Source organism: Chiloscyllium punctatum, chromosome 34, assembly GCF_047496795.1.
Source record: "Chiloscyllium punctatum isolate Juve2018m chromosome 34, sChiPun1.3, whole genome shotgun sequence".
NCBI lineage: Eukaryota > Metazoa > Chordata > Chondrichthyes > Orectolobiformes > Hemiscylliidae > Chiloscyllium > Chiloscyllium punctatum.
Window position 1 is genome coordinate 70,139,935 of NC_092772.1, and position 26,450 is coordinate 70,166,384.

The 26,450-nt window shown below is 46.1% G+C and overlaps 1 long non-coding RNA gene across 6 annotated transcripts in view; it reads left to right on the forward strand.

Moving 5' to 3' along the window:
• Positions 1-1,887: 1,887 nt before the first annotated feature.
• The window catches only part of LOC140458926 (uncharacterized), a 53,062-nt gene continuing 28,499 nt past the window's right edge, over positions 1,888-26,450 (forward strand). For 3 of the 6 annotated variants that reach the window (XR_011953769.1, XR_011953767.1, XR_011953766.1), the window contains exons 1-4: positions 1,888-1,951; positions 3,734-3,840; positions 12,427-12,535; positions 18,856-18,962. This is a non-coding gene — a long non-coding RNA (uncharacterized lncRNA). Of the gene's footprint in view, positions 1,952-3,733; positions 3,841-9,269; positions 9,319-10,021; positions 10,062-12,426; positions 12,536-18,855; positions 18,963-26,450 lie in introns of those variants that run through there. The other 3 variants (XR_011953768.1, XR_011953770.1, XR_011953771.1) reach the window with 3 other exon arrangements.

Sequence of the window (26,450 nt, forward strand, 5' to 3'; positions counted from 1 at the left end):
GGACAAAGTATTGACCAACTAATAGGACTAAAGGCAGACAGGACCTAATGGCCTGGATCAAACACTTTTAGGGCAACTGACTGCAGAGATATTCAAGGCATCGATTGGAATATTCCAGAATCAGGGGATACAGGAAAAATCCAGTGGATTGATGCACCTGTTCAAGAAGGGAAGGGAGACAGAAATCAGGAAACTATAGACTAGTTAGTTTAATATCTGTTTTTGTAATAAAGCAGAGTCGAATATTAAAGTAATAAATAGCACGACATTTAGAAAAGCTTATCATTAAACATGGTAGACTGGGTTTTGTGAAAGTGACACTATGACGAATTTGCGACAGTTCATTGAGGAGATAACAAGCAGGGCTGATAAAGGGCAATCCAATGATATTCTGTATTTGGATTTTAAAAATGCAAATGATAAGGTGCTACAGAAAAGTTAATTGCATAACACAGGAGCTCACTGTGTCAGGGGTGACGTATTTGCATGGAGTGAGGATTGGTTTACCACACCGGCTGTTGCCGAGACCTCACTTGGAGTACTGTACGCAATGTTAGCTCCCATATTTAATAAGGGATAAACCAGTATTGGAGACCATTCAAAAAAAGATTCAGCTAGCTACTTCGATGACAAAAAGGTTGACCTATCAAGAATAGCTAAACAGGTTAGGTCATTATACAATAGAATCTCAACAAACAGATTACATACAGTGTGGAAACAGGCCCTTTGGCCCAACAAGTCCACACCGATCCGCCGAAGCACAACCCACCAAGACCCATTCCCCTACATTTACCCCTTCACCTAAAACTACAGGCAATTTAGCATTGCCAATTCACCTAACCTGCACTTTTTTTTGGATTGTGGGAGGATACCAGAGCACCCAGAGGAAAGCCACGCAGACAACGTGCAAACTCCACACAGAGAGTCACTTGAGGCAGGAATTAAACCCAGGTCTCTGGCACTGTGAGACATCAGTGCTAACCACTGTGCCACCCACATAATATAAGGGGTGATCTTATGGAAACAAGATTCTGAGGAGCTTGACAGGGTAGATGTTGACGAGATCTTCTAGCACCAATGAAGTCTCAAACCAAGGGACATTACATAAGGGAACATTCATTTTCTAGAAAATGTAAAGATTTATTTTCTCTCAGTGAATGGCTAGAATTTTATACCCCAAACAATTATGAAAGTTAAATGTGGTAGGGGAATGGATCTGGTTGGGTTACTCTTCAGAGGGTTGTGTGGCTTGTTGGGCCGAAGGGCCTGTTTCCACACAGTAGGGAATTTATGATTCTATCTCAAATTATTCTAAAAGAGGGCAGATAGATTTTTGAAGTATTGAGCAGTTGAGGGCTCTGCAGATCAAGCATAAAAGAGGTGTTGAGATCTGGGTTGGCCCAGCCATGATCTGATAGAATGGGGGAACAAGCTGGAGGGGATGAATGCCCTACTCCTGCTCCGATTCCTTGAGGCTCCATTTCATGCTTGTTTTATCTCCAAAGAAGAGTGTGATACAATGTGCTGAACATCTCAGATGTTGTGAAAATGGGGTGTTTATGTACTGGTTCATTTGGCATTGGTTCATCAATCACAGCGATACAGTCATGAGTAGGAAGGCAATTCCCTCCATGAATAAAGGAAATCTACTGCAGAGCTCACACAAAGGGATCCTTCCCCTCAGTGAACTGACCCATCACATTACCCAACATATCAGCAAAAGCAGGACGCACTGCGCATGCTCTAGCCTACAAAGGGATCCCGGTGATTGATGTCAGCACCGGACCAATGAAAGGACGGTGAGCGGAGCTGGAGGACCTAGCGAGCGGTTGGTCCTCCAACCAATCAAAGTGAACGAGGGGCAGAACTAGACTAAACATGTGATCACCCTCGCGCGCGGCCTAGAGTAGCTGTAATGAATGCTCGGGAAGTTATGGAGTGAAAGGAGACGGTAAGGAAAGAAATAAATAAACAGAGGGAAACGTGAGAAAGACTGTTGCTATGAGCGGAGAGTTTTTACAAACATGTTGTGCACGTCGGAAAACACAAATTTGAACATCCCAGTCCCGTGTTTGGAGTAAACGGGGCTGCAGGCCTGAGTGAGTGCTGGCATCTTTATGTGGGGCAACGATTCAGTGGACACGTGCGCAGCCGCCATCTTTGTAGGGGGCAAGGTGCAGCCAGGCGGATGTGCAGCCTTTCTCTGGAACAGAGTCATTGGGCAGAATTTATACAGAGCACATTCAATCTCAGAGAATTGGATGTTTATTTCTAGATTTGTTTCGTCATTCATTTAAATGGCTTGCTGTCGTAACTGAGTTTGCATGTCATTCAAAATTGGAGGTATTGTGCATAGTGAAGAAGGTTACTTCAGGTTCCAGTGAGATATTGATCAGATACGGATTAATTTAGATAAATGTGAGATGCTGCATTTTGGAAAAGCAAGTCAGGGCAGGACTTCTACACTAGGGGAAAGTGAAGACTGCAGATGCTGGAGATCAGAGCTGAAAAATGTGTTGCTGGAAAGTCACAACAGGTCAAGCAGCATCAAGGGCTCATGTCCGAAACGTCTATTCTCCTGATCTTTGGATGCTGCCTGACCTGCTGTGCTTTTCCAGCAACACATTTTTCAGCCCAGGACTTATACACTGAATCGCAAGGCCATGGAGACGCTTGCAGAACAAAGAGACCTTGGACTGCAGGATCATAGTCTTTGCAAGTCAAGTTGCAAGTAGATAGGATGATGAAGAAGATGTTCAGTGTATTTTCCTTTATTGGTTAGAGCATTGAGTATAGGATGTGGGAGGTCATGTTGTTGTACAGGACATTCGTTAGGTCACTTTTGGAATATTGTGTGCAATTCTGACCTGCCTCCTGTCGAAAGGGTGCTGTGAAAATTGAAAGTTTTCATAAAAGACTTACAAGGATGTTGTTAGGGTTGGAGGATTTGAGTTGTAGGGTGAGGCATAAAAGGCTGCGGCTGTTTTCCCTGTAGTGCCATAGGCTGAGTGGTGATGTTATGGAGGTTTATACAATCATGAAGAGCATGAACAGAGTAAATGAACAAGATGTTTTCCCTGGAGTAGTGGTGTCCAAAAGTAGAGGACATTGCATTAGGGTGAACGGGGCAAAAATTCAAAGGGGCCTAAAGGAAAACTCTTTTATGCAGTGGGTGGAATGAGCTGCCAGAGGAAGTGGTGGAGGCTAGTACAATTAAAACTTGTTGAAGGCATCTAAATAGACACATGATCTGATTAGGAAGCGTTTACAGGGATATGGGCCAAGTGCTGGCAAATGGGAATAGATTAGGTTCGGATACTTGGTTGGCATGGATGAGTTAAACCGAAGGGTCTGTGTCAGTGCTATACATCTCGATGACTGTGGGATCATAACAGCTTCTACAGCTCTACTTCATCTCTGGGCTCCCTTATGAGCACTTTGTCAATATCTAACTTGCTCAGTATCGAACAATGGGTGTATTTTTGGTCTGTTTAGTATTTTACGATTACTTTTACAGACGTTTTTGTAAGTTAATTTTTCACTGCCGCCCAGCTCCTGACCATGTGCTGCTTATTAGTTATTTTCTGGAAAATCTTTGACAGTCAAGAATTCTTTTTTTCAATAAGCAAGTGCATTTTCCTTCCATTTCTAACTATCAAATTCTGCACAATTTTCATTCCCTGTAATCCATTTTGCACTCCCTGAAACATCAACTGTGTTTCTCCTTCCACAGAAACCAGTGATTAATGTCAAAGCCCTGCTGTCTGTGGAGAGGGTGATGTTTGACTTTCTTGTACAGCTGCAGTTTGTGTGGTGAAGGTGCTCCCACAATGTGGTTGGGTAAGAGACATTACAGAGTATTCATTACAGCAACAGTGATGATTTGAAGATAATGTCCAAATCAAGAACAGTTTGTAGTTTTATTATCCTGCCTATAATTTCACAAAAATATTATTGGGAACTTTAGACATAAGGCCAGAGAAGGATGATATTCAGTCAAGTGACCAAAAGCATTGCCAAATAAGCAGGTTTTGAGGAATGTCTTAAAGGGGGAAAGCAGACCTGTGAGGTTTTAGCTGCGAATTTCAGACCTTGTTGCTTTGGCAACTGTAAAAGCAGCCACACAGGTGCAGTAATGAATTAACAGGTCATTGAGAGTCTCGAACAGAATGGGTTGTCGAGGTCTCAAAGGGTTGAGATGCATCGAGCTAGGGATGATCACAACCACGAATTAAATCAAGAGTGAGAATTTTAAATTGAGGGATGTGGGCCGGATGCTGGCAGGTGAGACGAGATTGGGTTGGGATATCTGGTCAGCATGGACGGGTTGGATTGAAGGGTCTGTTTCCATGCTGTACATCTCTGTGGCTTTATGTTGTTGATTATGAATAGGAGCCTTTTGATGGATCAACAAGTTTTGGTACGAGGGAGTACTTGGGCACCAGAGATTTAGTTTTTCTTGAGATTACAGGGAGGTTGAATGTGGGAAGCTGGCCAGGAGTATGTGTGGATAATGAAGTCTGGAGATAACACAAGATGGATGAGAGTATATGAGCTGAGACAAGGGTAGAATCAGCTAGAATTAGTGATCTTGGAATGGGACTGGGCTGTCACCCTCACCTCGCCTCTGGGATTCAGCTGGTTGTCAGGTTGTGAATCAGGGCCGTAACACAATCCGGAGCTGAGTGGCCCTGGTGGAGCCTAAAATGAGTGTCGCTCAGCTTACTGTTGCTGAGCAGCTGCTGGTTGGTAGCCCTGTTGATGACATTTTCCATCACTTTACTGCTGATCGAGTGTGGACTGATGGAGGGAAATTGGCTGGGTTGGATTGCCCTGTGTTTTTGTGTTGAACATCCCTGGGCAATGTTCCACATTGTCGGTAGATGCCAGTGCAGGAGCGGTACGTGACTTGGTGGGTGGCAAGTTCTGGAGCACAAACTATCAGTATTATTGCCAGAATGTTAGCAGGACCCATAGCCTTTGCACTACTTAACCATTTCCTGATGTTATTCAAACTCAACCGAACTGGCTTCAAACTCACATCTGTGATGTTAGAAACCACTGGAGAAGGCTAAGATGGATCATCCCACTTTGCACTTCTGGCTGAAGATTGCAGCAAATGCTGTTGTCTTATCTGTTGCATGGGTGTGTGAGGCCCCTCCATCAGTAAGGGTGGGGATATCTGTGATGCTTCCTCCAGTGAGTTGTTTAATTGTCCATCACCGTTCACAACTGGGTGTGGCAGAACTGCAGAGCTCCGATCTGTTCCGTTGGATGTAGGATCCCTTAGCTCTGTTGCTTGCTGCTGATGCTGTTTGATATGCAGGTAGTTCTGTTTGGTAGCTTCAACAGGTTGGCACTTCATTTTTAGGTCTGCCTGGTGCTGCTCATGGCATGCCCTCCTTTCCTGTCCATTGTAATGGGTGAGTGCGGGATTTACAAACCCATGAGATTACAGATTGTGCTGGAGTACAGTTCTGCTGCTGTTGATGTCCCACAGTCCCTCAGAGATATCCAGTTTGAGATCCTGCATCTCTTCAAAGTCTGTCCCAATTAGAACGATTATAGTATCACTCAACACAATGGAGGTTTTTCTCAACTTTAAGGCAAGACTTTGTCTCCAAGAGGAATGTGTGATGGTCGCTCGTACTGATACTGTCATGGCCAGATGGATCTGCCGCTGGTCAATTCATAACAATGAGATCAAGTATGTTTTTCCCTCTTGTTGGTTCCCTCACCACCTGCTGCAGATTCAGTTGAGCAGCTATGTCCTTTAGGACCTGGCCAGCTCAGTCAGTAATTCTGTTGCAGAGCTAGTCTCGATTGTGGACATTGAAATCCTGTACCCAGAGTACATTTGACACTATTTTATTGCCTCAGTGCTTCCTCCAAATGTTGTTCAACATGAAGGAGAAGTGATTCATCAGCCAAGGGTGGATGGGACGTGGTAATCAGCAGGAGCCATGAGACTTCCTGGTCTCTGGAGTCAATGCTGTGTCCTCCCAGGACAAATCCTCCCTGTCTGTACACCACTGTGCCACCACCTCTGCCTGGTCTGTCCTGCCTGTGGGACAGGACATATCCAGAGATTTCAGGAGAAAGTGAAGACTGCAGATGCTGAAGATCAGAGTCAAGAGTGTGGTGCTGGAAAAGCACAGCAGGTCAGGCTGATGAAGTGTTTCGGCTCGAAACGTCGATTCTCCTTCTCCTCGGATGCTGCCTGACCTGTTGCGCTTTTCCATCACCACACACTCAATATCTTGGGATGGTGATGGTGGTGTCTGGTCATTGTCTGTAAGTGTTGATTTCATGTGTATGAGTATGTCAGGCTGTTCCTTGATTGTTCTGTGAGACAGCTCTCCACATTTTGGCACCAAACTCCAGATGTTAGTGAGGAGAACGTTGCACCATCGAGAGGGCTGATTCTGTGGTTGTATTAAATGGTGCCTTCTGAGATGCCGAGTGGTCCATCCAGTTGCATTCCTTTGTTGAGACTTTGCAGTGATTAATACAGTGAGTAGTTTGCTGGGCCACTGTCAGGTTGGCAGGATGTTTTTCACCATTGACAATGGTTCTATAGAGATCAGGAGATTCCTAATTCCAGTTATTTTTTCTTGAATTCAGATTCCACCATCTGCCAAAATGGGATTCAAACCAGGACTTCAGTCGTTTGTTTTAATATTTTGGTTAAAATTTAAAGACATTAGGTTTGTTCACTCACTTTAAGTATCACTTACCCAGGTTTTGTTTCTTTGTGAAACACTGTCCATCATTCTGTCTCCTCCATCCTTCTCTCCAACAACAAGAGTTTGGAGCGCATGGAGTTTCTCTGTCACTAAGACTGAGATAATCCGATCTGGAGCTTCCCTCCCTCCCACTAGCCCGCCAAGCCTAACTGCGTCACGTAGTGTTCCTAGTTTTTGTCCTAAACCTACATCTTCCTCCAGTCTCCTGTCAAGCCTTATCAGAGCTCACCTTGACCCTTTACCCTAATCTCACTAAACTACAGACTTTCCAACTCTCTTTCCTCCTCCTCATCAGTCCCCCTCACCGATTCACAGACATTGTTCCTTGTTCTGTCTTTTCTGGTTATGTCCTTCTCTTCCAAGATCCTGCTACATCTCCACTCTCCCTTTCCTTTCTGAATTCCTTGTATTTGGTGTCCTTGGTCCCTTCTGTATCTCACGTACATACTGCCAGGAGGTGACATTGTGCAAAAGTACCATGTTGAGTTTCACATGTACACTGACGATGCCCAGCTTACCCTCCCCATCATCCCTCTCCACTACTCCACTGTTATTCAGTTATCAAACTGCTTACCACATTCCCACTACTCGATTAGGTGCAGTTTCCTCCAATGAAACATTGTAGTGGTTAAACCCATTGCCTGACAAATTCCTTTCCCTAACTGCTGAGCCTCTCCCTCTCACTGGGAACTATGCAGCAGATCTACACCCTTCACAGTATTGCAGTTATATCTGACCCCAAGCTAACCTTCTGATCAGACATCTACACAATCCCAAACACCAGGAATTCCAATCTCTTAAACGTTGCTTGTCTCCACCTTACCCCAGCTCCATTGCGACTGAAACCCCTTACCCGTGTCTGTGTTGCCTTAAACGTGACGAATCTGAAACAGAACCCTTGATTCTGTGACTGACTCAGAATCTGGTTTCAAACTCCCCTCTCAGTATTTACCCTCAGACACATCAGTATTTATTCTGTCAAACCCCTTAAGAATCTGGTGGTGTGGTCTGATCGTAGATGGTGGAAATGGCAGAGGATGATGTGTTGTATCTGGGTGGAAGGTAAGGACTGGGGGGGGTGGGGGGGGAGGGGGGAGGTGTTCTATCCTTGTTGCAGTTGGAGGTGTGGGTTTCAAAGGCAGAGGTGCGGGAAGTGGAGGGGATATAGTGGATGGTGTTGACCACATGGGAGGGGAAATTGCAGTCCTTGAAATACGGGGCCATTTGGTATGTTCTGGCCTCACTGGCATACTGCAGTAAGCATGAGACAGAGATGTTGGCCAGGGAACAGGCTCGTGTGTTAAAGTGGTAGGCAGCTGGAAGCTCAGGGTCTGTTTTTGCAGCAGAACATAGATCATCAGTCGCCATTTCCGCCACCTCCACTGAGATGCTGCCAGACACGGGTTCCTGTCCCCTCCATTAACAGATATGCACCCTCCCAGCCAGATCGTAATCCACTCCTTTGTCTTTCCAAATGTTCTGATCTCTCTTTTGGTTCTGTCCCTGCCTATTATTTACTCTTTAACCCCTATCTCCTGCAGTATAAAGATCTGCAGGTTAGTTGAATTGGCCAAGCTAAATTTCCCATAATGCTCAGGAAATTAGGTTCATTAGTCAGGAGAAATATACAGTAATATGGCAGGGGAATGGGTCTGGGTGGGATACCCTTCGGAGAGACGCTGTGGACCTTTTGGGCCGAATAGCCTGTTTCCACAGTGTCAGGATTCTAATTTTCCCAGCTCCCATCGGTTCTGAGGAAGGGCCACTGGACAGATTTCTGTTCCCAGATGCTGCCAGACCTGCTGAGCATTCCCACCAGCTTCTGCTTGTTGTTCCTGATTGACACCATCCATACACCTTCTGGGTTTGATTCAGACAGGGGGAGGATCCCACCACTGACCTCACAATGGGGTCCAGCTGATTGATGGAAGTTTCGGACCAATAGGAAAAGGTGGTGGGACTGGTGGACCAAGTGGAACCAGCTGGTCATCCAAACAATGGGAGTGAATGAGGGGCGTGGCCAGTGGGATGACACGTCACCAGTAACTCTGCCTGTGCAGCGCCACGTGACTCGGCCGTTGGTGAATGTGGGAGTCGCAAACAGGGAAGGGGAGAGTGGCCTCAGAGACAGGGAGATAATGAGTCACTTTAGACTGGGAAGTTTTAATTACACACTGTGCAGTTCGTAAATCTGAATTAGAAACTCTTAATCCCGCATTTGCAGCAGATGGGAAAATGGCTGCGGCCCTCAGGCGGTGAAAGGTCCTGGGATATGGCCGCTATTTTTATTGGGGGTAAGGTACAGTGAGGCGCATGTGCATGTCCCCTTCCTAGGATTTGTGGGGGAGGGGGCATGCAACTTGAAGAGAGGCATTTACACATCAAGCACATACCAAGAAAAAAATATGTCTTTATATTCTTCCTGCACTGACTGAGAGTTTTGTTTTGTGAATTCATTGCATAGGATATTAAATCAGAATAATTGAGGCTGGGATATCAAAAGCAAGTTTTTACAGTCAATGGAGTCATCAGGATCTGAAAACCATTGGCATTTAAGTGTGGAAGGAGAAAGGTTTATCTGTTCTGTTTGTGAGAAATATCTCCAATATTTTTGTTAAGCTGAAAGATGTACAAATTCGTGGTTGGATCATCCTTTGGATGTGTGCTCTGTTCTGGGCCCTGCAGCTGAGGAAGGAGGTATTGGCCTGAGAGGGAGCACAGATTTATCCAAATTCTCTTTGTAAGAACACTCAGATTTAGACCTAATCACCCACTTCATGATGTTAACCTGTAAACTTCATATTTTCAATTACCTGCCAACTTCCCATTAAAGGTCCTTTTGGACTCAAATTCCAGTACCTTTTCATTTGGAATGTTCCAGCTTCTGACAACTGTCTGTTCATCCAGAAACTGCTGAGGTCCATGTTGACTCTGGGGTTACAAAGGGCTGAGCTGAAAGATGAGGTGCTGTCCCTGAGCTCCCATTGAGATGCATTGGAACAGGACAGGAGGCTGAGGGCAGTGTAGGTGTGAGCAGACAATGAAAATGACAGGGCTGCACTGTGAGGGCTGCTTGGCTCAATGAGAGTGTTTTGGAGTTGGGTGTAAACAGAGTGAGGTGAGACAGGGAGAAGGTGAAGCTGAAACTCCGTTTTAGTTCAGGCCGCTCAGAAATTCACAGTCCCAATGGGAACAGCCAGTTTTTAAGTGATACCTGCAGAGTATTTGTTAACAGATTTTAAAGTACTTTTCTTGAGGGCAGTTGAGAGTTAACCACATTGCTGTGGGTCTGGAGTCACATGTAGGCCAGACCAGGTGAGGATGACCGTTTCCTTCCCTACAGGACATTAGTGAACCAGATGGGTTTTCTAACAATTGACGATAGTTTCATGGTCATCATTCGCCTTTTCATTCTAGATTGTATTGAATTCCGATGCCACCATCAGCCATGTTGGGATTCTAACCCTAATCCTCGGAACACTGTACATATCACCCATTTGGCAGGAATACCATTAAGCCATTGCCTCCCTTTTTAGCAATGTTTAAAAGAATGTACACGTAGAATAATGGAACTACGTGAGATAAAATACTGCAACATCCATGTGTCAGCCTCTCCAAAAGGTCAATCAACAGAAATTTGTTTGGGGGCGAAATATTTCATTTTTTGGGGGGGGGGAGGGGTTTATTAAACAAAAATGAATCCAAATAAAAATCTTACGTCACGGCCATGTAATTTCTGAGGGGGATTACAGAGCCGGAGGGGGATTACAGAGACAGGGAGGGTTGTGGGGCCAGAGGGGGATTGTTGTCCAAACATCACTGTGGTGTACATGGACTGCAGCATTTCAGGGAGGCGGTTAACCACCACTTTCTCCAAGACAAATAAAGTTGGCCAATAAATACTGGTTTGGGCAGCAAAGGCAACCCCCAGTGAATAAAACCAAGCAGTGACCTCTCTGAGCTGACTGGCTGTGAAGTTAAAAATCTCTCTGGAAAATGTAGTGGGCAGAGAAGAGAAACAGTGACATTTCACAGCTGCCCTCAGAGAGACCTCACCCTTGGAAGTACTCAGAGCCGGGGATCAGCTCAGTGAGGTTCAGTCTATTCAAATATCAATCTTAGTCGGTTTTATTTTATTCAATCGACAATAGTGAGGAAGGTGAGGATTTCTTTTTAATGACTTAGGGTCTCTTGATTAAATGTTTTAGATATAAAACATAAGCATTAAGTTATTCTCGGGCAGTATTTTTCGAGCAGTTAGACTGTGCCTTTGTCTTGGTCTGTAGATTGTTAAGGCGGAGAGCTGGCCTGTTGTAGAGTGGCGTGCTGTTCCTGACGGATGTGGGAGATTAGGGAGAGTTTTGATGACCCTGATGATGATGTCTGCAGGAAGTGTGATTGCAAATCCTATTGGAACGCATGGATTGGTGGATGAGTGATTAAAGGCAGTGAGGAATTGACAGGAGCCTGGGGGTGTGATAAGGGGCAGTCTCAGGATTGCAGGATATTGCAGATACAGTCAGGTAGATGGGTTACCTCCAGGAAAGCTTGGAGGGGTAGGTCGGTACTACAGGAGTCTCCTGTGGCTATCCCCATCTCAGACATACTGTTTTGGAAAATGTAGGTGGTAATATACTTTCAGGGGAATGTAGCACTGACAGCCAAGTTACTGGTACAGAGACTGGCTTCGAACATAATGTGAGGTATATCCAGTTCCACAGGATTAATGGTGATAGAGGATTCTCTAGTCAGGGGCACAGTCTGCCATTTCTGCAGCTGACAGTGAGAGATCAGAATGGGTGGTGCTGCCCTGGTGCCAGTGTCAAGGATGTCTCACAGAGGGAGAATAATATTCTCAAAAGGGAAAATAACCAGTGGGAAGACATTGTACATTGGTACCAATTTCATAGGAAGGGGAAAGCCTGGGGTCCTGACGAGCAGGGAGATTTGCTCGTGCCACTTGGGAGGCATTAAACCAGTGAGGGAGTCGGGGTAATCCTAAAGAGATAGCGAGAAAGGAGGTGAGTCTGAGGCTGGAACTGTTCACCAGTCAGACTGTCAAGGCAGGCAAGAGCAAGTCACAGAATGAGGTGCGACGGACCAGTTACACTGCATTTATTTCAGTGCAAGAGACCTGACAGGTCAGGCAGGTAGGCTCAGAGTATGGTTTTGAATATGGCAGCAATATTACAGCAATTACAGAGGCATCACTCAGGGATGGATAGGACTAGCAGCTTAATGTTCCAGGGTAGATGCTATAGCAAGGATAGAAAGGGGCCAACAGAGCAGGGAGAGAGGTGTTTTTGATTAGGGATAACATTATGGCTGGGCTTCAGGAGGATATTCCTGGGAGTACATCCAGACAAGTTATTTGGTTGGTACTGAGAAATAAGAAAGGGATGACCGTCTTACTGGGATTGTATTAGAGATTCTCTCCCAATCGTCAGCGGGGAATTGAGACACAACTTTACCAGGAGACCTCAGTTATCTGTAAGAATAATATGGCTGCAATGACAAGTGGTTTTAATTTTACCAACATTGCCTCGGAGTGCTGTAGTGTTAAGGGCTTGGATGGAAAGGTATTTGTTCAGTGTGTACGAGAACATTTCTGATTCAGCTTGTAGGATGTACTTACTAGAGAAGGAACAAAACCTGACCTCTTTTCTTTATTCATTCACAGGATGAGGCTGTCACTGGCTCGGCCAGCATTTATTGCTGCGTTTACCCAGAGGGCAGTTAAGAGTCAACCACGTTGCTATAGATCTGGAGTCCCATGCAGACCAGACCAGGTAAGGATGGCATTTTCCTTCCCTAAAGGTCATTAGTGAACCGCATTGGTTTTTCCAACAATTGACAATGGATTCCTTGTCGTCACTAGATTATTTTTTCCAGATATTTATTGTATTCACGTTCCAAAATCTGCCATGATGGGATTCAAACCCGGGTCCCCAGAAAGTTATCTGGATCTCTCGATTAACTATCTAGCGATAATTTCACTCCGTCATCACTGCCACTTCGGAAATGAGGCAGGGTGAGTGACTGAGGTATCAGTGGGCCAGCGCATTAACACCAAAGATCCCACAGTCTTGTGGCTCAGTGGTTAGCGCTGCTTCCTCAGCACCAGGGACCTGGGTTTGATTCCAGCCTCAGGCGACTGTCTGTGTTGGAGTTGGCACATTCTCCCCAGTGTCTGTAAGGGTTTCCTTCAGGTGTTCCAGTTTGCTCCCACAGTCCAAAAATGTGTAGGTTAGTTGGATGAACCACGTTAAATTTCCCATAGTGTCTAGATGCAGTATATGAGGTTTTGGGATGTGCAGGCAAATCTCTGCCTGATGTGAAAAGATCCTTTTGGGGTTTTGGACAGAGGTCAGAGGGAGGTGTGGCCGCATGTTTTACATCTCCCATGGCGGTAAGGGAGGGTCAAGGGTGTGGAGGGTGGGTTGGTGGGAGGGTGTGGACCGAACAAGGAAGGCGCAGAGGGAATGGTCTCTGCGGAACACAGATAGGGGTTGGAGAGGTAAATATGTCTCTGGTGGTAGGGTCTGACTTTAGGTAGCAGAAATAACAGAGGTTAATGCGCTGTATCTGGAGATTAGTGGGGTGGAAGGTGAAGAGCGCAGGGTTATATTCTTTATTGTGGCTGGAGGGGTGGGGTAAAGGCGGAGGTGCGGGAAGTGGAGGGTATGTGTTGGAGGGCATTGTTGATCAAGTCAGAGGAAAATTATGGTCCTTGAAGTAGGCCGTTCTGGGATGTCCTGGAGTAGGATCCAAAGAGATTAAACAAATATATCACAGACAAAAGATTAACTGGACCAGAGAATGGGACCCCTTAAAGGTCAACAAGGCTGTCTATGGAACCACAGGGGGTGCGAAAGATATACAAATATTTCACGTCGTTTTTACTGGAGAAGTATATGGAAGCTCGAGAGTTTGGAGAAATAAACAGTGATAACTTGAAAAGTGTCCATGTTACAGAGGAGATGGGACTGGATGTCTTAAATCGCATCAAGGTGGATAAAGCCCTGGAACCTGATCAGGTGTATCCTGGAACTTTCTGGAAATCCAGGGAAGTGATTGTTGGGCCTCTCCTGAGGTATTTGTATCATTGATAGTGACAGGTGAGGTGCCATTATTTTTAAAAGGTGGTAAGGAGAGGCCATGGAACAAGAGAACAGTGAGCCTGAAGTCAGTGGCAGGCAAGTTGTTGGAAGGGATTCTGAGGGACAGGATATCCATGTGTTTGGAAAGGTAAGGAATGATCAGGGAGAGTCAATGTGGCTTTGTACATGCACAATTGTGTCTCACTAACTTGAGTGAGTGTTTTGAAGTGACAAAGAAAATTGATTAAGCCAGGCGGTGAACGTTGTTTATATGGACGTTCAACAAGGTTCCACAAAGCAGACTGGTTCGCAGGGTTAGATAACATGGAATGGAGGGAGAGCAAGCCATTACAAAACTACCTTGATGGTAGGAGACAGAGGATGATAATGATGGAGGGTTGCTTTGCAGACTGGAGGCCTGTGAGCAGCAATGTACTGCAAGAATGGATATTGGGCCCTGAAATAAATGACTTGGATGTGAATATATGAGGTATGGTCAGTAGGTTTACAGAAGACACCAAAATTGGAGGTGTAGTGGATAGTGAAGAAGGTTGGTTCAGAATACAACAGGATCTTGATCAGATGGACCATTGGAGCAAGAAATGGCAGATGGAGTTAAATTTAGATAAATGTGAGCTGTTGTATTTTGGAAAGGCAAATCAGGGCAGGACTTATACATTTAATGGTAAAGTCCTGGGGAACATTGCTGAACAAAGGGACCTTGGAGTGCAGGTTCATAGTTCGTTGAAAGTAGAGTCACGGGTAGGCAGGGGAGTGAATGCAGCATTTGGTACGCTCCCCGTTATTGGTCAATGCATTGAATGCAGTTGTTGTGATGTCATATTGTGGCTGGACAGGGCACTGATTACAGCTCTTCTGGAATTCTGTTTTCAGTTCCCTGTTATCCCTGTTCTTGGAATAATGTTGAGAAACTTGAAAGGGTTCAGAAAACATTTGCAGGGACTTTGCCAGGGTTGGACGGTTTGAGCTTATTGGGCAAGGCTGAATAGGCTGGGAATATTTTCCCTGGAGGGTTGGAGACTGAGAGGTGATCTTATAAAATCATGAAGGGCACAGATAAGGTGAGCAGTCAGGGACTTTTTCCCAAGTTCGGTGGGTCCAGAACTACAGGGTACAGGCTTAAGGTGAGAGGGAAAAGATTTAAAAGTGATCTAAGGGGCATCTTGTTCATGTTGAGGGCATTGCATTTATGGAATGAATTGCCAGAGAAGGGGTGGAGGCTAGTACAATTGCAGCATTTAAAAGGCATCTGATTGGGTACTTGAAGAGGGAGGATTTAGAGGGATAAGGGTGAACCGCTGGCAAATGGGACTCCATTAATGCTCTCCGTTATTGGTCAATGCATTGAATACAGAAGCTGGGGCGCCATATTGTGGCTGGACAGGACATTGATTAAGCCACTTCTGGAATTCTGTTTTCAGTTTGAATTACTCTGTTCTGGGAAGGATGTTGTGAAACTTGAAAAGGTTTGGACAAGATTTACAAAAACGTTGCCAGGATTGGAGGATTTGGCCTACAGGGAGAGGCTGAATAGGCTGGGGTTAATTTCTCTGGAGAGTCAAAGACTGAGAGGTGACTTCATGGAGATTTATAAAATCACGAGGGGTGTGAATAAGGTGAGCAGCCGGGGTCCTATTTCCTCAGGTTAGGTGGGTCCAAAACTAGAGCACCTGGGTTTAAGTTGAGAGGGCAAAGATTTAAAAGGGATCTAAATGGCAACGTTTTCAAGCTGAGTGTGGTGTGTGTATGGGAGGGGCGACCAGATGAAGTAGTGGAGGCTGATAAAATCACAACATTTAAAAGGCTTCCAATTGGGTACATGAGTAGGAAGGGTTTTGATGGATTAGTGGTGCTGGAAGAGCACAGCAGTTCAGGCAGCATCCAAGTAGCTTCGAAATCGAAGTTTCGGGCAAAAGCCCTTCATCAGGAATAAACGCAGTGAGCCTGAAGCATCGAGAGATAAGCTAGAGGAGGGTGGGGGTGGGGAGAAAGTAGCATAGAGTACAATGGGTGAGTGGGGGAGGGGATGAAAGTGATAGGTAAAGGAGGAGAGGGTGGAGTGGATAGGTGTAAAAGGAGATAGGCAGGTCGGACAAGTCAAGGGGACAATTACTGAGCTGAAAGTTTAGAACTAGGGTGAGGTGGGGGAAGGGGAAATGAGGAAACTGTTGAAGTCCACATTGATGCCCTGGGGTTGAAGTATTCCGAGGAGGAAGATGAGGCGTTCTTCCTCCAGGTGTCTGGTGGTGAGGGAGTGGCGGTGAAGGAGGCCCAGGACCTCCATGTCCTCAGCAGAGTGGGAGGGGGAGTTGAAATGTTGGGCCACGGGGCAGTGTGGTTGATTGGTGCGGGTGTCCCGGAGATGTTCCCTAAAGTGCTCTGCTCGGAGGTGCCCAGTCTCACCAATGTAGAGGAGACCGCATCGGGAGCAACGGATACAATAAATGATATTAGTGGATGTGCAAGTAAAACTTTGGATGTGGAAGGCTCCTTTAGGGCCTTGGATAGAGGTGAGGGAGGAGGTGTGGGCACAGGTTTTACAGTTCCTGCGGTGACAGGGGAAAGTGCCAGGATTGGAGGGTGGGTTGTTTGGGGGCGTGGACCTGACCAGGTAGTCGCGGAGGGAACGGTCTTTACGGAAGGTGGAAAGGGGTGGGGAGGGAAATATATCCCTGGTAGTGCGGTCTGTTTGGAGGTGGCGGAAATGTCGGTGGATGATTTGGTTTATGCGAAGGTTGGTAAGGTGGAAGGTGAGCACCAGGGGCCTTCTGTCCATGTTACAGTTGGAGGGGTGGGGTCTGAGGTCAGAGGTGCGGGATGTGGACGAGATGTGTTGGAGGGCATCTTTAACCCCGTGGGAAGGGAAATTGCAGTCTCTAAAGAAGGAGGCCAACTGGTGTGTTCTGTGGTGGAACTGGTCCTCCTGGGAGCAGATCCGGCGGAGGCGGAGGAATTGGGAATACGGGATGGCATTTTTGCAAGAGGTAGGGTGGGAAGAGGTGTAATCCAGGTAGCTGTGGGAGTCAGTGGGTTTGTAAAAAATGTCAGTGTCAAGTCAGTCGTCATTAATGGAGATGGAGAGGTCCAGGAAGGGGAGGGAGGTGTCAGAGAAAGTCCAGGTAAATTTAAGGTCAGGGTGGAATGTGTTGGTGAAGTTGATGAATTGTTCAACCTCCTCGCGGGAGCACGAGGTGGCGCCAATGCAGTCATCAATGTAGCAGAGGAAGAGGTGGGGAGTGGTGCCGATGTAATTACAGAAGATCAACTGTTCAAAGGATTCAAAGGAGAAATTGTTAAGGTGGGAGGATTCAAAGGATCCTCCCACTTCCTCCAGACCAAAGGGGTAGCCATGGGCACACGTATGGGCCCCAGCTATGCCTGTCTCTTTGTTGGCTATTTTCCTCAATAAGTTCTGAGCATCTGGAACAGTCTGAACGACACAGATTCAGCAGGTATTCTGAAACAGACTTGGAACTTTACTTTTTAAGGAAAGATTTGGGGGGCCGTGGGCACATGGGAGGGGACTTGGGACAGACTTGCAGCATCTCCAAAGGGAGAGAGAACAGCCCCGATGGGCTGAATAGCCCCCAGGCCCTGCGCTCTTTGATACTGCCCCATTCACTGTGAATGATGAAGCTCATCCCAGGGCAGAGAGAGGGATGAGCCCTCCACACTCATCACAATGGGGCCCGGCTGATTGATGGCAGCTCCAGACCAATGGGAGGAGAGTCTGTGTGGTCTTGCAACCAATGGGAGTGAATGAGGGGTGTGGCCAGCAAGACAACACATGTCCATGAGCTGTGCAGGTGCAGTGTCACTGTTTGGGGTTGGGAGAGACAGCAGAGACTGGGACAGAGGCTGTGGGACCTGAATTACAAACTCCCGGTAAATTAAAACCAAAAGAACTGAGGAAGATGTAAATCAGAAACAACAACCAGGAGGTTCTGGAAAAGCTCAGCAGGTCTGGCAGCATCTGTGATGAGAAATCAGAGTTAAAGTTTCAGACCCAGTGTCCCTTCCTCAGGACAGATGTTACTGAGAAAAAAAGTCAGTTTATGTGCAGAAGATAGTGTGGGGAGGGGAGGATAAAAGGAGTAAAGGATAGGTGGGGATAGAGTGAGAAGAACGGTTGGATAAAGGAGTGGATAACGATCTGGCTGGGGGAAGGTGATTAGCTGTTAATGGAGACTGTTAGTGGCTAACCATAGGTAGTGTGTAATGACAGGCTGTGAGAACGAGGCCTGGTGTGTGGGGTAGGGGGGCTAGGACACGAGGTTGTTAACTTATGGTTAGCCACTAACTGTCTCCATTGTAAGCTGTTGCCCACCTATATCACTCCACGATTGGAGCTGCTGAGGACACAAACCTTTGGAATATCTTCCCTAAACCCCTCTGTCCGCCTTAAAGATGTATCTAAGAATCGTTCTCTTTAATCAACGTTTCCATCATGCGTGAATCATTTTAGGAGAATTGTCAATGTGAAAGGCTGCATACTATGCAGGTAATTGTTGGTATTGTCTGACATCAGGAGAAACAGGGATGAGCCCTCTCTCTCTCTTATACCTGATGAACAGCAGCAAAAGCAGGAAGCACTGAGCATGCTCCAGCCCACAATGGGCCTTGGATTATTGATGTCAGCGCAGGACCAATAAGAGTGGGGGAAAGGGGGCTAGAGGTGCGAGTTGGTCCTTCAACCAATTGGAGTAAATGAGGGGCGGGACAATACTCAACCACGTAATAAACTTCACGAACAGCACAGGGTTGTTGTGACCAAGGCATTGGAAATGTGTGAAGGTGAAAGGTAGGGGAAAGGAAAGATATTGACCAGGAAGAGAAGGAAATTTTCATGGTATGGGATGAGAGGTTTTACAGAACTTAGTGCACGTTGTAAAACACAAATTTGAAAATCCAAATTCTGTACCATTTTCCCTCCCTATAATGCATTTTGCACTCCCTGAAATATCAACTGTGTGTTTCTCTCTCCACAGATACCATTGATCAGTGCCAAAGCCCCATTGCCTGTGGAGAAGGTGATGTTTGACTTCCTTGTACAGCTGCAGTTCGTGTGGTGAAGGTGTTCCCACAATATGTTTGGGTAAGAGCTGTTATAGATTATTCACTCAGTGACAGTGAAGAGTTGACAATGTGTGTGCAAATCAACAACATTTTTTTTAATCATATTTATAATTCCACAGAAATACTGTTGAGAACTTCTGACATAAGGCCACAGATGGGGATATTAGGTCAGGTGATCAAAAGAATTGCCAAATAAGCAGGTTTTCAAGAATACCTTAAAGGAGGAAAGCAGGTCTGAGGGCGTTAGGGTGGGAGTTCCAGACCGAGTTGCCTTGGCAACAGTAGAAACAGCCAGACAGGTGAAGCAATGAATAAACTCATCGTTGGGAGTCTGAAAGAAAATGAGTTGTCGAGGTCTCACAGGTTGTGTGGTGCAGGGAGACAGGGATGTTCACAGCCAGGAATTACATCAAGGGGGAGAATTTTAAATTGTTGCTTGTTAATAGGGGCCTTTTGATGGATCAACAAGTTTTGGTACAAGTGAGCACTTGGGCAGTAGGGTTTTAGATACTCTTGAGATTACATGTAAGTTGAATGTGGGAGGCTGGCCAGGAGTGTGTTTGGATAATGAAGTCTGGAGATAACACAGGGATGGACGAGTGTTTCAGTAAATGAGCTGAGACTAGGGTGGAGTTGGGTGATGTCACTAATGTAGGAATACTACTTTAGGAGTTGGGCTGCTCCTCCTCCTCCTCACTCCCCCTCACCAATTCACAGATATTGTTCCTTGTTCTATCTGTCTCTTTTCTGGTTATGTCCTTCTCTCCCTTTCTGCGACAAACTAATATTTGAACCCACCATTGTTTGAAAAACCTACTCCATCCCAACTCTCCCTTTCCTTTCTGAATTCCTTGTATTTGGTGTCCCTTAAGGATCTCTCCTTGGTCCCTCCTGTTTCTCACCTACATACTGCCAGGAAGTGACATCGTCCAAAAGCACCGTGTTAGGTTTCACATGTACACTGACAATGCCCAGCTCCCCCTCCCCATCATCCCTCTCCATTACTCAGTTATAAAACTGCTCATCACACTCTCACTGTGCGATTGGCTGCAATTTCCTGCAACGGAACGTTGCAATGGTTAAACCCATTGCCTTCAGTTGCTATTACAAATTACTTTCCCTTACTGCTGAGCCCCTCTCTCTCCCTAGGAACTGTCTGAGGCAGAACCACACTCTTCACAATATTGCTCTCATATCTGACCCCAAGGTGACCTTCTGATCAGACATCTACAAAATCACAAACACCAGGAATTCCAATCTTTTAAATGTTGCTTGTCTCCACCTCACCCCAGCTCCATTGCTACTGAAACCCCTGACCCGTGTCGGTGTTGCCTTAAACTTGACGAATCCAAAACAGAACCCGTGATTCTGCGACTATCCCAGAATCTGGTTCCAGATTCCCTCATGATGGGGAACATCCTCTCCGTATTTACCCTGTCAAACTCCTTAAGAATCCTACATGTTACAATGAGATCACCTCTCATTCTTCCCAAATCCAGTGAGTAGAGTCCCAACTTCAGCCTTTTCTTAAAAGATAATCCCTACAAACCAGGGTTCATCCCAGTCAATCTTCTATGAAATGCCTCTGATGGAATGATGTATTTCCTTAAATAAAGGGACCAAACCTTCTGTCATTACTCCAGATGTGGTCTCACTCGCACTTTATAAAGTTCCCCTCAGGTATATACTCCAAACAACTCCCTTTAAACTTGCACAGATGTTGTTGGAAATGCTCAGCAAGTCATGCAGCATCTGTGAAGAAAAATCAGTTCAAGTTTCGGGTCTGGTCACCCTTCCTCAGATACGTTAACTCTAATTTCTTTTCACAGATGCTGCTAGACCTGCTGAGCTTTTCCAGAAACTCCTGTTTCTCTTCCTGGTTTACAGCATCTTCAGTTGTTTCGGTTTTCATATCCTTTAAACTTGCCATCTCTCTTCTAGAATTTGTTATTTCCACCTTGGAAAAAAGATGCACATTTGTTTGGACTCCCCTACTCTGGGGAAAAAAGAAACCATGACTAGTCACCCTATCATTGCTCCTCATAATTTTATAAAGTTCAATAAAGCCACCTAAAGTGTCCAGTGCTGCAGGGAAATAGCCTCAGCCTATTCAGCCTCTCCCTATGGTTCACATATTCCAATACTGGAAACACCCTAGTAAAACTTTTCTGAACTCTTGCAAGTTTTCCAACATCTTTCGTGTAGCAGGGAGACTGGAATTGAAAGCACTCTGGGGATTCCAAAAGTGGCCGAGCCAATAAACTGTACAACCGGAACATGATCTCCTGACTCCTATCCTCAGTGCACTGCCCAATAACAACAAGCATACCGCATACCACCTTCACCGACCTGTCTACCTTCAACCACACTTTCAAGGAACTATCAACCCACACTGCACGGTCTGTTTGTCTGTCAACACTTCCCAGGAACTTGTCATTAAGAGGTTGAGTCCTATTCTGGTAACATCTTTCTGAAATCAGGGAGACCACAATTGAATACAGTATTCTAAAACTGGCCTCCCCAATGCCCTACTCAGCCACAACGTGCCCTCCTAATCCCTATACTCAGTGACAGAATCCCTACAGTGTGGAAGTAGGCCTTTCGGCCCATGAGACCATACCAACCATCGGAACAGCATTCCACCCTAACTCTGTAACCTACCATTACCCAAAGCTCATCCAGCTAACCTGCATGTCTTTGGATTTGTGGGAGGAAATTAAGAGCACCCAGAGGAAGCCCACGCAGACACACAGGGAGAATGTGTAAAGACCGCACAGACAGTGGAATCGAATCGAATCAGCGCATTCTATTCAATGTTAGTGTCCCAAATGCCACGTTCAGCACCTGATCTCCCTGAAACCCTACTTTCCAAGAACTATGCAGTTGTTCTGAGCCCTTCAGAGGGAATTAAGGTGAGGAGGAGAAAACAGGAACAGGATGGGGATGGAGTTGTAGATCTAATATAATAACTCTCCATCTTCCCCCTCTGTTTCCCCCGTCTCCCCCCACTCTGTCTGTCCCTCCTCTTCTCCCCCCCCCCCCATCAGCCTGTTCCCCTCCTCTATCCGTCTGTTCCCCCATTCACCCCCCCCCGTCTCTTCCCCCCTTTAGTTGGTTGCCTCCACCACCACCCCCAGGTCTGTTCCCCCTTTGTCAGTCGCACCCCCCCATTCCCCTCCTCTCTAATCCCACTTTCTGTCCCCACCTGTCTCTGTGCCACCCCTCTCTATCCCCCCTCTCTTTCCCCACCCATTTCTGTCCCACCCCCCTCGATCCATCGATGCCCTGTCTGCCTACACTCCCTCCCAGTACTACCCCCCCCCCACCCCACTGCAGGGCAAATATCTTGTCTATTTACCCTATCCATGCCCAACCTGATTTTTAAAATCTCTTTCAGGTCACCACTCAGCCTCTGACGCTCCAGGGAAAACAGCCTATCCAACCCTGGCAACATGCTATAATTCTTTTCTGATCTCTTTAAAGTTTAAGAACATCCGTCTGATAGGAAGGAGAACAGAATTCTATGGAATATTGATTCGGCAACTTTTGCAATGTCCTGTACAGCCGCAATATGACCTCCCAACCTCTATACTCTATGCTCTGAGCAGTAAAGACAAGCAGACCAACTGCCGCCTTCACTATCCTATCTACTTGCTACTCTACTGTCAAGGAACTATAAACCTACAGTCCAAGGACTCTTTGTTTAGCAGCACTCCCCAGGAACTTAGTATTAACTGTATAAGTCCTGCTAAAGTTTGCGTTTCCAAAATGCAGCAGCTCGCATTTTTCTAAACTGAACTACTCAGCCCATTCACCCATCTGATCCAGATCCTCTTGTACTCTGAGGTAATCTTTTTCACTGTCTACTACACCTCCAATTTTGGTGTCATCTGCAAACTTACTTACAATACCTCTTATGTTCACATCTAAATCATGGATATAAATGGCGAAAAGTAGTGGATCCAGCATCGATCCTTGTGAGACTCCACTGGTCACTGGCCTCCAGCCTGAAAAGCCCCCTCTGCCTTCTACCTTCGGGCCAGTTCTGTACTCCATGCGATCTAACCTTGCTGACCAGTCTCCCATGAGGAACCTTGTCAAACACGTTACTGAAGTCCATGTAGATCATGTCCATGCTCTGACCTCAGCAATCCTCTTTGTTACTTCTTCAAAAAAACTGAGTCAAATTCATGAGATATGATTTCCCATGCACAAAGCTGTTATTAGTATCCAGGATTTAACTCTGTATGTTGGGGTCTGCGTTGCCCAGTTATAGGTGTTAATATTCTGGATGAAGTTCAAGTACACCAGCATTTTGTCAGTGAGTCTGTATTGAGTCTTGTTAATGTCACCAATACAGGTGAGTTCTTTTTGAAAGGCAGTCCCTTTATCCCTTGCCCACCAGGAGGGTGTGTCCTTACCTCTGGACTAGGAGGATCAGGCTCAGAGTTGAGTAACAGCATCTTTGAAGAGACTGATTAGTAAACCTGCCCAAGCCACCAGGCCATACTGTCTCCCAGCTGTCCCTGCCTGAGCCTCCAAACAGAACCTTCGTGTAGTTTCTCTCCTGTCAGACTCTCCCATTGCTCAGTTTGTCCAGGATCCCCTCCTGCTGCACTGCTCCTGTCCCTCACTGACCTGTCCATCCCCCAGTGTCCTCCACATTCATTCACTGTTTACAATCCCGTTGTCCCAGTCCTCCAGCCCCCCCCCCTCCTTCTATAGAGACGGCTCAGTGGTTGGCACTGCTGCCTCACAGCACCAGGTACCCGGGTTCGATTCCGGCTATGGGCGACTGTATGGAGTTTGCGCATTCTCCCCGTGTCTGAGCGGATTTCCTCCGGGTGCTCCGATTTCCTCCCACAATCCAAAGATGTGCAGGGCAGGTGAATTGGCCATTCTAAATTGCCCATAGTATAAGTTACATTAGTTAGGGGGAATGGGTCTGTGTAAGTTACTGTTTGGAGGGTCAGTATGGACTTGTTTGGCCGAAGGGCCTGTTTACATACTGTAGGGATTCTGATATATTGGGCAGCAGCTGCTGTCAATCACCCGGACTCCTATATGATCGGGAGCTCGTGCTGTAGGAGGGGAGACAAGTGCACAAGCACAGTGCTGACCAATTGTGGGACTATGTGCAGTATAGGTCAGTACCTGGGAAGGAGGCTGTGGGTGTGAGGGGTTAATCTATCATTAGCAGCTTCATCCCTCTGGGAGCAGGACCCAGGGGAACGGCCCCTTCTCTTGCTACCCTGACATGTGATCAGACTATCAGTGGTGCAGCGTTTTGCAGAAAGTTATCAGAACTCTTTTGTGAAGATTCAGAGTTGTTATGGAAAGGGACAAGGATGGGCCTGCAATTCGAATTCTAATTTGGCTCGTTTTAGTCAGATGGGTCTTGGCCAGAGTGTGCAGGAAGCAGTGTATGCAGGATGGTTCTCATCAGGAGCAAGGAAACGGAATTCGAAGAGAGTGTGTGAGAGAACTGGGTGTGGAGGAAAGGAGTGGGGGGATTGGTTTGGATTTCAGTTCACAGAAGAGAGAAATTGTGAGACTGAGATTTAAATCTTTGGGGGAACAAGGAAACTACAGTTTAATACTACAATTGTTTTATGAATTTCCATCCTGTATTAACAGTGGTAACTTATGTGCTCTGTTGTATGGTACTGAAAGGGTGGATTTGCGGATGAGAAAGACAAATTGAACTTCATGTTCCGATCTGATGGTTACTTGATCCGTGCTGATCTGAATATCATTGGCCTTTTCATCTGGAAGGAAAGGTGTGCATTCTGTCCATGGGCAAATATTTCAAATCTCAGTGTGACTGCAAAAGTACTGAGACACAGCCAAGTCCATGTCAGCATGGTGAGGGTGGAGAGAGAGGTTTCATTTGTTTTTGAAATTCTGGAAAATCATGGCACATTTCCCAGGAACAATGAAGCCACAACTTTGCTTTGTAGAAGGACAAGTCTTTAATTAACCATGCAACCAGAAAGACACAAGGATACCTGCACCATGGGGAACACTATGAAAACGGGATTGTTGTAAAGGAGTTCATTCTCGATCATGGATTGTAATCCATTGGCATTGTCCCGTCGGTTCCAGCCCCGCGGGGAAATACTGGAAATATGAGGAATGTAATGGAGGTTTCAGTTATTAAACTGTAAAAAGTGCAGAACAATTTACAAGGATGTTGCCAGGGCTCAGGGGTCTGAGTTATAGGGAGAGGTTGGACAAGTGAGGATTTTATGTTTAAAGCAGAGGAAACTGAGGGGGTTCTTTTCTAGAAGTGTATAAGACCATGAGAGGCATGGATAAGGTGAAAGCACTCAGTCTTTTTCCCAGGAACTGGAGGATTGGACGGCTTGATTGGATCAGTTTAAGGTTAGAGGAGAAAGAATAAAAGGGAAGCTGAGGGGCAACTGTTTTACACAGAGGGTGGTATGTGTATGGAATGAGCTGGCAGTGGAAGTGGTTCAGGCAGGAATACTCACAACAGGTAAAAGGCATTTGGACATATACATGGATAGGAAAGGGACAGAAGCAAATGGACCAAGTGCAGGGAAATGGGGTTAGCGTGGATGGACATTCTGGTCGGCATGGGCCAAAGGGCCTGTCTCTGCTATTGGATTCTATGACTCTAAGTGCATTTGCTCTTTCTCCCCCTAACTCTGTTGGTATCCTGGGATGTATTCCATCAGGGCAATGAGACTTGTCTACCTTTAGCTCCATTAACTTGCCCAGCTCTAGCTCTTTCACGATAATGGTTATTATCTCGGGCCTCACCCTCCTCAGTCTCCTTATCAATTACTGCCATGTTCTTCGTATCCTCCACTGTGAAGACTGACTGCTGTGTGCTCATATTCCTGAACCCTGCTGGATAGGAATACCCAGGCACAGAACTCTGAGAGGTCTTCTTTGAGTCTTTATTGATGAGACATGGCAGTTGTATGAATAGTGTACATACAAAACACCTCCAGGCAGCATCAGGTAACTCCCCGCCTGTCCGATGTACAGCTCCAATTCTTATACCTTTGTGGTTTGGGACTTTGAATAGAGACTGTCTCTCAGTATTATCTCCATGGCAATGGCAGTTAGAAAGTCTAATTCAGTTCAGCACTTTGTGGTTAAACCACACACCCCTCCCCCACACCCCCGTGGCTCCCTCAAGTATCTGACAGGCACTTCAGTTTCAGTGGGGTATCTATCAGGATTCTGATGTGGAGAAGCCGGTGTTGGGGTGGACAAAGTTTAAAAACCACACATCACCAGGTTATAGTCCAACAGGATTATTTGCAAGTACAAGCTTTTGGGGTGTGCTGTGATTTTTAATTTGATCAGGATTATCTCTATGGTAACAGTTAAATACTTAACAATTACAGAGGCCATATGTTCCCCACACAATAGGTTCCCCTCTAGCAGTGTAAACTGCTATTCTGTCCCTGGGGATAGCTACTCATCACTTTTCTCCCCCAATCCCATCTCGCTTTCTGTTGATCTTTAAAGT